The sequence below is a fragment of the Balaenoptera borealis genome, assembly GCF_965194805.1.
Source record: "Balaenoptera borealis genome assembly, chromosome: 8".
Classification (NCBI taxonomy): Eukaryota; Metazoa; Chordata; class Mammalia; order Artiodactyla; family Balaenopteridae; genus Balaenoptera; species Balaenoptera borealis.
Window position 1 is genome coordinate 50,738,057 of NC_138865.1, and position 11,744 is coordinate 50,749,800.

The 11,744-nt window shown below is 38.2% G+C and overlaps 1 long non-coding RNA gene across 1 annotated transcript in view; it reads left to right on the forward strand.

Annotated features, from left to right (window-relative positions):
• LOC309632784 overlaps window positions 1–11,744 on the forward strand; it is an 807,477-nt gene that overhangs the window by 507,193 nt on the left and 288,540 nt on the right. The gene's annotated exons all lie outside the window — the stretch shown is intronic.

Sequence of the window (11,744 nt, forward strand, 5' to 3'; positions counted from 1 at the left end):
TACATTGTTCTCATTAATATTATCATGGTCTACAATATCCAGGCCCAGTGCTGGAGGATATTCCGCAGATGAACCATTACAAAACGGTGAGCACATTGATTATGGAGCTATGTTTGATACCATAAATGTGTGGACGGTAGAGCATCTGGGTTGGCCTGCAGAAGCTAGAGAAGGCGCCAGAGGTGGCAGCATTTGACACTGGGCCTTGTATAGTGAGTTGGAGATTTCTAGGTAGAAAACCGATGGTGGAATCCCACACAGAAGCAAGAGCCTGCACCCAAGGCACAGAGGTGGGAGAGGATGTGGGAGATTGAGGAACCTGTCTGGATTCCATATGGCAAGTGTAAAATAGGACTCTGGGGGTGGAAGGAATTGAGAACAGAGAGAGGAGGAGGGGCATGGCTTGAAAGAAATGGAGATTTTATTGGAGAAGTGTCATGATGGGTTTTGCAAGTTTGAGAGGTTCTTCTGGAGATTTCGAAGAGAATGATTGGCCTGGAGAGAATGTAGAAGCAGAGACATGTAAGAAGGCTAATGCGGCAGCCCAGCTGAGAGGTGGTGTAGGGCAGCAGCAGTGTGCTGGGAGATGAGTGAATGAAAATGATGTATTTCCAACCTATGTTGTAAAGGTCCTAGTGATGGGAAGGCTAAGGGAGGAGGGTGATGGGGAAGTTGACTGCTGGGTGTACAGTATAGAAAATAGGAGGAGCAGGACTAGGGCATGGGAAACGGGTGGGAGAGGGGTGAGAGGATAATGAGTGAGTCTGGGGGTATGTTGCATCCCCTGTATGTGAGAGCTTTCCATTTCCTCTGATGTCCCGGAGCCTGTTGTTTCTGTTCTGACTGCAGCACAAGGTGTTAACGCTCTCATGGGCACCACAGGGACTCATGAGACCCTTCCTTGTTGGGGCATTTTGACAGCACAGATTATACTTTGCTTTTCTGAGTTCACCAGGGTCTTGCCTCCCCAAGGACATTGGTCATAAATCTGTGATGAGGCAATGGTTGATAAGTAAAAAAAAGTAGCTAACTTTAATGAAGAAATAGAGTGCTTACTGTTTTAAAAAAAATTTTTTTAATTGAAGTATAGTTGATTTACAATGTTAATTTCTGCTGTACAGCAAAGTGATTCAATTATACATACATATATATGTGTATATATATATATATATATATATATATATATATATAGTACATTCTTCTTTATATTCTTTTCTGTTATGGTTTATCCCAGGATATTGAATATATTCCCTGTGCTATACGGTAGGGCCTTGTGTTTTATCCATTCTGTATATAATAGTTTGCATCTACTAACCTCAAATTCCTAGTCCATCCCTCCCCCATCCCTTATCCCCCATCACCCATCCCCCTTGGCAACCAGAAGTCTGTTCTCTATGTCTGTGAGTCTGTTTCTGTGTCATAGATAGGTTCATTTGTGCCATATTTTGGATTCTACAGTAAGTGATATCATATGGTATTTTTCTTTTTTTATTGACATGTAGTTGATTTAGAATCTTGTGTTAATTTCTGCTGTACAGCAAAGTGATTCAGTTATACATATATACATTTTTAAATATTCTTTTCCATTATGGTTTATCATAGGATATTGAATATAGTTCTCTGTGCTATACAGTAGGACCTTGTTGTTTATCCATTCTGTATATAAAAGCTTACATCTGCTAACCCCAACCTCCCACTCCATTCCTCCCCCAACCCCTCCCCCTTTGCAACCACCAGTCTGTTCTCTATGTCCGTGATTCTGCTTCTGTTTCATAGATAGGTTCATTTATGTCATATTTTAGATTCCACAAATAAGTGATATCATACGATATTTGTCTTCCTCCTTCTGACTTACTTCACTTAGCATGATAATCTGTAGGTGCATCCGTGTTGCTGCAAATGGCATCATTTCGTCCTTTTTGATGGCTGAGTAGTATTCCATTGTGTATAAGTACCACCTCTTCTTTCTCCATCAGTTGATGGACATTTAGGTTGTTTCCATCTCTTGGCTATTGTAAATAGTGCTGCTATGAACATAGGGGTGAGTGTATCTTTTTGAATTATAGTTTTGTCTGGATACATGCCCAAGAGTGGGGTTGCTTTATCATATAGTAATTCTATTTTTATTCTCTGAGGGACCTCCATACTGTTTTCCACAGTGGCTGCACCAACTTATATTCCCACCAACAGTGTAGGAGGGTTCCCTTTTCTCCACATCCTCTCTAGCATTTGTTATCTGTAGAGCTCTTAATGATGGCCATTCTGACCGGTGTGAGATGGTAACTCATTGTAGTTCTGACTTGCATTTCTCTAATAATTAGCGATGTTGAGCATCTTTTCATGTGCCTATTGGCCATCTGGATGTCTTCATTGGAGAAATGTCTATTTAGGTCTTCTACCCATTTTTGGATAGGGTTGTTTGTTTTTTGTTGTTGAGTTGTATGAGCTGTTCATATATTTTGGAAATTAAGCCCTTGTCAGTCGCATCATTTGCAAATATTTTCTCCCATTCTGTAGGTTGCCTTTTCATTTTGTCAGTGGTTTCCTTTGCTGTGCAAAAGCTTGTAAGTTTGATTGGGTCCCATTGTTTATTTCTGTTCTTATTTCTATTGCCTTGGGAGACTGACCTAACAAAATATTGGTACAATTTATGTCAGAGACTGTTTTGCCTATGTTCCCTTCTAGGAGTTTTATGCTGTCATGTCTTATGTGTAAGTCTTTAAGCCATTTTGAGTTTATTTTTGTATATGGTGAGAGGGTGTGTTCTAACTTCATTGATTTATATGTGGCTGTCCAACTTTCCCAACACCACTTGCTGAAGAGGCTGTCTTTTTCCCATTGTATATTCTTTTTTTTTAAATTTTTATTGGAATATAGTTGATTTACAATGTTGTGTTAGTTTCAGGTGTACAGGAAAGAGCATCAGTTATACATATACATATATCCACTCTTTTTTAGATTCTTTTCCCATATAGGCCATTACAGAGTATTGAGTAGAGTTCCCTGTGCTATACAGTAGGTCCTTATTAGTTATCTATTTTATATATAGTACTGTATATATGTCAATCCCAATCTCCCAATTTATCCACTCCCCCCCTTACCCCTGGTAATCATAAGTTTGTTTTCTACATCTATAACTCTATTTCTGTTTTGTAGATAAGTTCATTTGTACCCTTTTTTTAGATTCCACATATAAGTGATATCATATGATATTTGTCTTTCTCTGTCTGACTTACTTCACTCAGTATGACAATATCTAGGTCCATCCATGTTGCTACAAATGACATTATTTCATTCTTTTTTATGGCTGAGTAATATTCCATTGTATATACGTACCACATCTTTATCCATTCCTCTGTTGATGGACATAAAGGTTGATTCCATGTTCTGGCTATTGTAAATACTGCTGCAATGAACATTGGGGTGCATGTATCTTTTCGAATTATGGTTTTCTCCAGAAATATACCCAGGAGTGGGATTGCTGGATCATATGGTAGCTCTATTTTTACTTTTTAAAGGAACCTCCATACTGTTCTCCATAGTGGCTATACCAACTTACATTCCCACCCACAGTTTCTATTGTTTGTAGATTTTTTGATGATGGCCATTTTGACCAGTGTGAGGTGATACCTCACTGTAGTTTTGATTTGCATTTCTTTAATGATTAGTGATGTTGAGCATCTTTTCATGGGCTTTTTAGCCATTTGTATGTCTTCTTTGGAGAAACGTCTGTTTAGATCTTCTGCCCATTTTTTGATTGGATTATTTGTTTTTTTGATATTGAGCTGCATGAGCTGTTTATTTCTGTTTTTATTTTCATTACTCTAGGAGGTGGATCGAAAAAGATCTTGCTGCAATTTATGTCAAAGACTGTTCTGCCTATGTTTTCCTCTAGGAGTTCTATAGGATCCTTCCTTATGTTTAGGTCTTTAATCCATTTTGAGTTTATTTTTGTGTATGGTATTAGGGAGTGTTCTAATTTCATTTGTTGACATGTAGTTGTCCAGTTTTCCCAGCACCACTTATTGAAGAGGCTGTCTTTTCTCCACTGTATATTCTTGCCTCCTTTATCAAAGATAAGGTGACCATAAGTGCGTGGGTTTATCTCTGGACTTTCTATCCTGTCCCATTGAGCTATATTTCTGTTTTTGTGCCAGTTCCATACTGTTTTGGTTATTGTAGCTTTCCAGTATAGTCTGAAGTCAGGGAGCCTGATTCCTCCAGCTCCATTTTTCTTTCTCCAGATTGCTTTGGCTACTCATGGTCTTTTGTGTTTCCATACAAATTGTAAATTTTTTTGTACTAATACTGTGAAAAATGCCATTGGTAATTTGATAGGGATTGCATTGAATCTGTAGATTGCTTTGGGTAGTATAGTCATTTTCACAATATTGATTCTTCCAAGAACATTGTAAAAATTTCCATCTGTTTGTGTCATCTTTTATTTCTTTCATCAGTGTCTTATAGTTTTCTGAGTACAGCTCTTTTGCCTCCTTAGGTAGGTTTATTCCTAGGTGTTTTATTCTTTTTGATGCGATGGTAAATGGGATTGTTTTCTTGATTTCTATTTCTGATTTTTCATCATTAGTGTAGAGGAATGCAAGAGATTTCTGTGTATTAATTTTGTATCCTGCAACTTTACCAAATTCATTGACGAGCTCTAGTAGTTTTCTGGTGGAATCTTTAGAATTTTCTATGTATAGTATCATGTCATCCGGTGACAGTTTTACTTCTTCTTTTCCAATTTGGATTCCTTTTATTTCTTTTTCTTCTCTGATTGCCATTTCTGGGACTTCCAAAACTATGTTGAAGGTGAGAGTGGACATCCTTGTCTTATTCCTGATCTTAGAGGAAATGTTTTCATTTTTTCACCATTGAGAATGTTGTTTGCTGCGGGTTTGTCATATATGGCCTTTAATATGTATTATGTATTAAGTAGTTTCCTTCTTTGCCCACTTTCTGGAGAGTTTTTATCATAAATGGGTGTTGAATTTTGTCAGAAGCTTTTTTTGTATCTATTGATATGATCATATGGTTTTTATTCTTCAGTTTGTTGATGTGGTGTATGACACAGATTGATTTGTGGGTACTGAAAAATCCTTGCATCCCTGGGATAAATCCCACTTGATCATGGTGTTTGATCCTTTTAATGTGTTGTTGGATTCGGTTTGCTATTATTTTGTTGAGGAATTTTGCGTCTATGTTCATCAGTGATATTGGCCTGTAATTTTCTCTTTTTTTGTGATATCTTTGTCTTGTTTTGGTATCAGGGTGATGGTGGCCTTGTAGAATGAGCTTGGTAGTGTTCCTTCCTCTTCAATTTTTTGGAAGAGTTTCATAGGGGTAGGTGTTAACTCTTCTCTAAATGTTTGATAGAATTTGCCTGTGAAGTCTTCTGGTCCTGGACTTTTGTTTGTTGGAAGATTTTTAATCACAGTTTCAATTTCAGTACTTGTGATTGGTCTGTTCATATTTTCTATTTCTTTCTGGTTCAGTCTTGGAACATTTTACCTTTCTAAGAATTTGTCCATTTCTTCTAGTTTGTCCATTTTATTGGTGAATAGTTGCTTGTAGTAGTCTCTTATGATCCTTTGTGTTTCTGTGGTGTCCACTGTAACTTCTCGTTTTTCATTTCTAATTTTATTAATTTGAATCCTCTCTCTTTTTTTCTTGATGAGTCTGGATAAAGGTTTATCAATTTTGTTTATATTCTCAAAGAATCAGCTTTTAGTTTCATTGATCTTCTCTACTGTTTGTCTCTATTTCATTTATTTCTTTAAAAAATATATTTTATTTATTTATTTATTTACTCATTTATTTATTGGCTATGTTGGGTCTTAGTTGTGGCACGCAGGATCTTCGATGAGGCACGCAGGATCTTTCGTTGCAGTGCACAGGCTTCTCTCTAGTTGTGGCGCTCGGACTTCTCTCTAGTTGTAGCGCTTGGACTTCTCTCTAGTTGTGGCGTGCAGATTTTCTGTCTCTAGTTGTGGCGCACAGGCTCCAGAGCGTGTGGCCTCTGTAGTTTGTGGCACGTGGGTTCTCTAGTTGAGGCGTGTGGGCTTAGTTGCCCCGCAGCATGTGGGATCTTAGTTCCCTGACCAGGGATTGAACTCGTGTCCCCCTAATTGTAAGGTGGATTTTTTACCACTGGACCACCAGGGAAGTCCCTCTATTTCATTTATTTCTGCTCTGATCTTTATTATTTCTTTCCTTCTACTAAGTTTGGGTTTCGTTTTTTCTTCTTTCTCTAGTAGCTTTAGGTGTAAGGTTAGGTTGTTTATTTGCGATTTTTCTTATTTCCTGAGGTAAGACTGTATTGCTATAAACTTTACTCTTAGAACTTCTTTTGCTGTGTCCCATAGATTTTGGATTGTCATGCTTTCGTTGTCATTTGTCTCCAGGTATTTTTTGATTTCCTCTTTGATTTTTTCAGTGACCCATTGGTTGTTTAGTAGCATATGTTTAGCCTCCATGTGTTTGTGTGTTTTACAGGGTTTTTTTCCTGTAGTTATTTCTAATCTCTTAGTATTGTGGTTGGAAAAGATGCTTGATATGATTTTGATTTTCTTAAATTTACCAAGGCTTGATTTGTGACCCAAGATGGAGAATGTTGTGTGTGTACTTGAGAAAAAAGTGTATTCTGCTGCTTTTGGATGAAATGTCATTTGTCTCAAGGTGTTTTTAAATTTCCTCTTTGATTTCATCATTGACCCATTGGTTTTTTAGTAGCATGTTGTTTAGTCTCCAGGTAATCGGTTTTTTTCCTCATTTCTTTTTCTGTGGTTAATTTCTAGCTTCAAGCCATTGTGGTCAAAAAAGGTGCTTGAGGTAATTTCTATACTCTTAACTTTGTTGAGGCTTGTTTTGTGCCCTAGTATGTGGTCAGTACTGGAGAATGTTCCATGTGCACTTGAATGTGTATTCTGGGTTTTTTTTGGATATTATGTCCTGAAAATATCAGTTAAGTCTGTCTGTTCTATTGTGTCATCTAGGATTTCTGTTGCCTTATTGATTCTCTGTCTGGAAGATCTGTCCATTGATGTGAGTGGGGTGTTAAAGTCTCCTATTACTATTGTATTCCTCTCAATTTCTACCTTTGTGTCTGTTAGTATTTGTTTTATGTATTTGGGTGCTCCAATGGTATGGTATTTTTCTGACTTACTTCACTTAGTATGATAATCTCTAGGTCCATTAATGTTGCTGCAAATGTCATTATTTCATTCTTTTTTTATGGCTGAGTAGTATTCCATTATATATATGTACCACATCTTCTTTATCCATTCATCTGTTGATGGACATTTAGGTTGTTTCCATGTGTTGGCTATTGTGAATAGTGCTGCTATGAACATAGGGGTGCATGTATCTTTTTGAATTATAGTTTTGTTTGGATATAAGCTCAGGAGTTGGATTGCTGGATCATACAGCAACTCTATTTTTAGTATTTTGAGGAACCTCCATACTGTTCTCCACAGTGGCTGCACCAACTTACATTCCCACCAACAGTGTAGGAGGATTCCCTTTTCTCTATACCCTCTCCAGCATTTATTGTTTGTAGACTTTTTAATGATGGCCATTCTGACCTGTGTGAAGTGGTACCTTATTTTAATTTTGTTTTGCATTTCTCTAAAAATTAGAGTGCTTACTGTTTTTAGGCACTGCTCCAAGTGCTTTCTGTCTAAACTTTGTTTAATTTTAGCAGCAACTCCATGAGGTGGGTAGTACTATTAACCCCTTTTTATAAGTGAGGGCATGGAAGCTCAGGGAGGTTAACAGGTTCAAGGTCATGTAACTAATGAGTGGTGAAGCCAGGATGTAAATCGAGGGGGAGGGCTCCAGGGCCTGTGTTCCTAAACTTTATGCTGGGATATGTCATTTTGCCTAGGCTAGAGAATCCTAAGTGCCCTGTCCATCAGGGTGCTTTATAATGGGATTTTTTTGTTTGTTTTTTAAATCCTTTGGTCCAAATTATTTTACATAGTGTTCTGAGGTTTGCAGATTCAAAAAGACTAATTTTTAAAAAAATTTATTTTATTGAAGTATAGTTTATTTACAATGTGGTGTTAATTTCTACTGTACAGCAAAGTGACTCAGTTATACATATATTCTTTTTCATAATCTTTTCCATTATCACAGGATATTGAATATAGTTCCCCATGCTATACAGTAGGACCTTGTTGTTTATCATTCTGTATGTAATAGTTTGCATCTGCTAACCCCAAACTCCTAATATACCCTTCCCCCAACCTCCCCCCCAACTTGGAAACCACAGGTCTGTGAGTCTGCTTTTGTTTCGTATGTAAGTTCATTTACGTCTCAAAAAGACTAATTTAAAATTTTTAATTTATTTTTTGGCTGTGTTGGGTCTTCATTGCAGCACATGGGCTTTATCTAGCTGCGGCGAGCGGGGGCTACTCTTCATTGCAGTGCACGGGCTTCTCATTGCAGTGGCTTCTCTCTTTGCAGAGCATGGGCTCTAGGTGCGTGGGCTCAGTAGTTGTGGCACGTGGGCTGTAGAGCACAGGCTCAGTAGTTGTGGTGCATGGGCTTAGTTGCTCCACAGCATGTGGGATCTTCCTGGACCAGGGATCGAACCCATGTCCCCTGCATTGACATGCGGATTCTTAACCACTGCGCCACCAGGGAAGTCCCAAAAAGACTAATTTTTAATTCATGGATTAAAAATTCTTTTGTTTAATCCATGTTCTCCAATGGGAATGATTCTGGATTTTGCTTCTAGATAATTGTATTTGGTCTGTTATTTGTTTCATTATAGATAATCTTATTGTATTTGGTCTGTTATTTTGTTTCACTTTTTAGTTTGGGACCCCTCCTTAGGAGGAGTCAGAAAGGAATTATAGTTACAGGTGATATTTTGTCTCTAAGGTAAAGTAAATAAATTGCTTATTTTTAAATTTACTGAAATAGAGTTTTCTGGGGGTTTTTTTGGCCAAGTCATCTATATGACGTGCTGATATTTTGCATTGTTATGATCCCTCCATTTCTCCTTGCTATGGATGCAGTCTTTGTGTGTCCCCAGAATTCATATGTTGAAGTGCCAGTCCCTGATGTGATGGTATTTGGAGGTGGAGGCCTTTGGGAAATAATTAGGGTTAGATGAGGTCATCAGGGTGGAGCCCCATGATGGGATTAGTGTCCTTATCAGAAGAGGGACACCAGAGCTCTCTCTCTCTTTCTGTGCCATGTGAGGTCACAGCAAGAAGGCAGTGCCCTTTAAGCCACCCAGTCTTTGGTATTTTGTTATAACAGACTGAGGAGACTAGCACAGTCCACTTGGGGGTCTTCAGTAAGATGACTCATATCTCTGCTCTGGGCCGCTACAACTGTGTGACAGTCCTCACTGTAACGAAATCCCTTACCTTGGTAGCAGCCCAGTCACTGACTGATAGAAAAACCAAGCTAAAGTTTTCTTTCTGTAGTTGTGCTTTTGTGAATTACTTAGCTGGGCTTTGTCCCTCCCTGTATTTAATTGCACTCACCGAGAAGAACTATGGAGTGTTGGCATTAAGAACCCTCTAAAAGACAAAGCAGTTGATTATTCTTATCATCAAAGTAGGCACTCACATCAGCACACTAAGAAGCACTGCATAGATATAGCTTGTTGGCAGAATTGCGCTCTCAAGGGCGGATATCTTCAAGCCATCCTTGACTCTCTAGAGCAGAAAGGCAACCGCGCACAATGCTGTGGAGTGGGGAGAACGTTGAGCAGAAGGCAGAAGGATCTCATGTGAAATTGCGAGTGGCCTTCAATGATGGCTGTCAAAGAAAAGAGTCACAATGCTTTGCTTTCCTTCCCAATGATGGAGCTACTATCCTCAGGAAAGCCCAGTTTGCTTCTTGGCTCAGGTATTAACTGATGGTTTGAATGAACATAATCTTTTTACCTACTTGCCTTCACATGCACTGTTTCCTCTACGAGGAAAGCCTGCCCCCCTACCCCAACCCTGCCCGCACCCTCACTTCTGGAGAATTCCTACGTGACCTTCCTTACCTAAATAATAACAATGATACTTGCAAGCTTTTATGTAGTACTTACTATGCATCTGGTAGTGTAGAGGGTGAAGGGTGGGGCGGTGGAAATACCTGCTTCAGATGCAGCCAATAAGGAGTTGCATTGTCTACAGAGAATTGAAAAACAATATTAAAACCAAAAAATGATTCTGCTTTTTCCCACCAACCTATGTTGGCAATTCTAAACATTGTCAGTAATAAAATACTCCTCCCCACTGGGGCAGACTTCCACTGAGCCCATCTTCATCCTTGGTACCCACTCTGCTTAGGAAGGTGCTGGGCACACATTTATATATATTAACTTCCATAATTTGTCCCCATTTTACAGCTGAGGGAACTGACGCACAGAGATCGTGTGACTAATCTAAGTTTATACAGCTTAGTAAGACTGCCTAACAGGTCAATGATGTGGCCAAGGTTTCAATCCAGCAGTACTAAACCATTTCACCTAACCACTAGACATCTGCCTGGTGGAATATCTAGCACACATATAAATATACCTCTGTGAAGACACCCCTGATCCACCAAAGATATAATAGCTCCCTACATGTATTCCTCAGCACCTGGTTATATTTCTCTTACAGCACTCACTGGGCTGCAGGGCAGGAGACAGAGAGCTCCCTGAGCCTAGCACGATGGTTGTCTTGTAATAGATGCCAAATGAATGACTGAATGAATGAGTGCAGTCTTTGGTCCCAGAGCTAGAGAGATTTACATATATTTATGTATATTATGTGTATATCATGGCAGATTGGTGGAAAGCTCTGGATTTGGGTTTGAATTCAAAAACAGCCTTTGGTTCTGACTCCATTACTAATTATCTCTGAAACCCAGAATCAGTCATTTAATACATGTGGATATTTGTTTCCTAGTCTGTGAAATAGGGGATGGAATATTCTATCAGTGATTTTCAGTAGTGGGAACCTTTCTTCAAACTAAACTCAAGTGGATTTCTTTTATTCCATCCAATTGCTAATAAGCATTTTTGTAGAAAAACACTTTTCATTTATGTATAACATACTACAGAAAGCACACAAATGAAAAGTATACAGCTTAATGATTTATCACAGGGTCAGCACATCTGTATGACACCACCCACATCAAGAAACAGAGTATTACCAGCTTCCTGGTACCTACCCTCCTAGTCAAATGTGAAACTCCCCTTACTTCCAACATCACAGACTAGCTTTCCCATAAATGGAAAAATTTAGTATATATTATTTTCTGAAGTTTTCTCTTACTCAGCGTATTTGTGGGCTTCATCCATGCTGTTGTGTGTAACTGCAGTTTATTCATTTTCCTTGCTGTATAGTATTTCACTGTGTAGACAGACTACAATTTACTTGTCCATTCTACTATTTATGAATATTTTGAATTCTTTTAAGTATAGTTGATTTACAATGTTTCAGGTGTACAGCAAAGTGATATTATATATCCTTTCAGATTCTTTTCCGTTATAGGTTATTATAAGATACTGAATATAGTGCTCTATGCTATATGCAGTAGGTCCTTGTTTTTTTTTAATTTTTATTTTATATTGGATATAGTTGACTAACAATGTTGTGTTAGTTTGAAGTGTACGGCAAAGTGATTCAGTTATACATATACGTATACCTATTCTTTTTCAAATTCTTTTCCCATTTAGGTTATTATGGAATATTTAGCAGAGTTCCCTGTGCTATACAGTAGGTCCTTGTTAGTTATCTATTTTA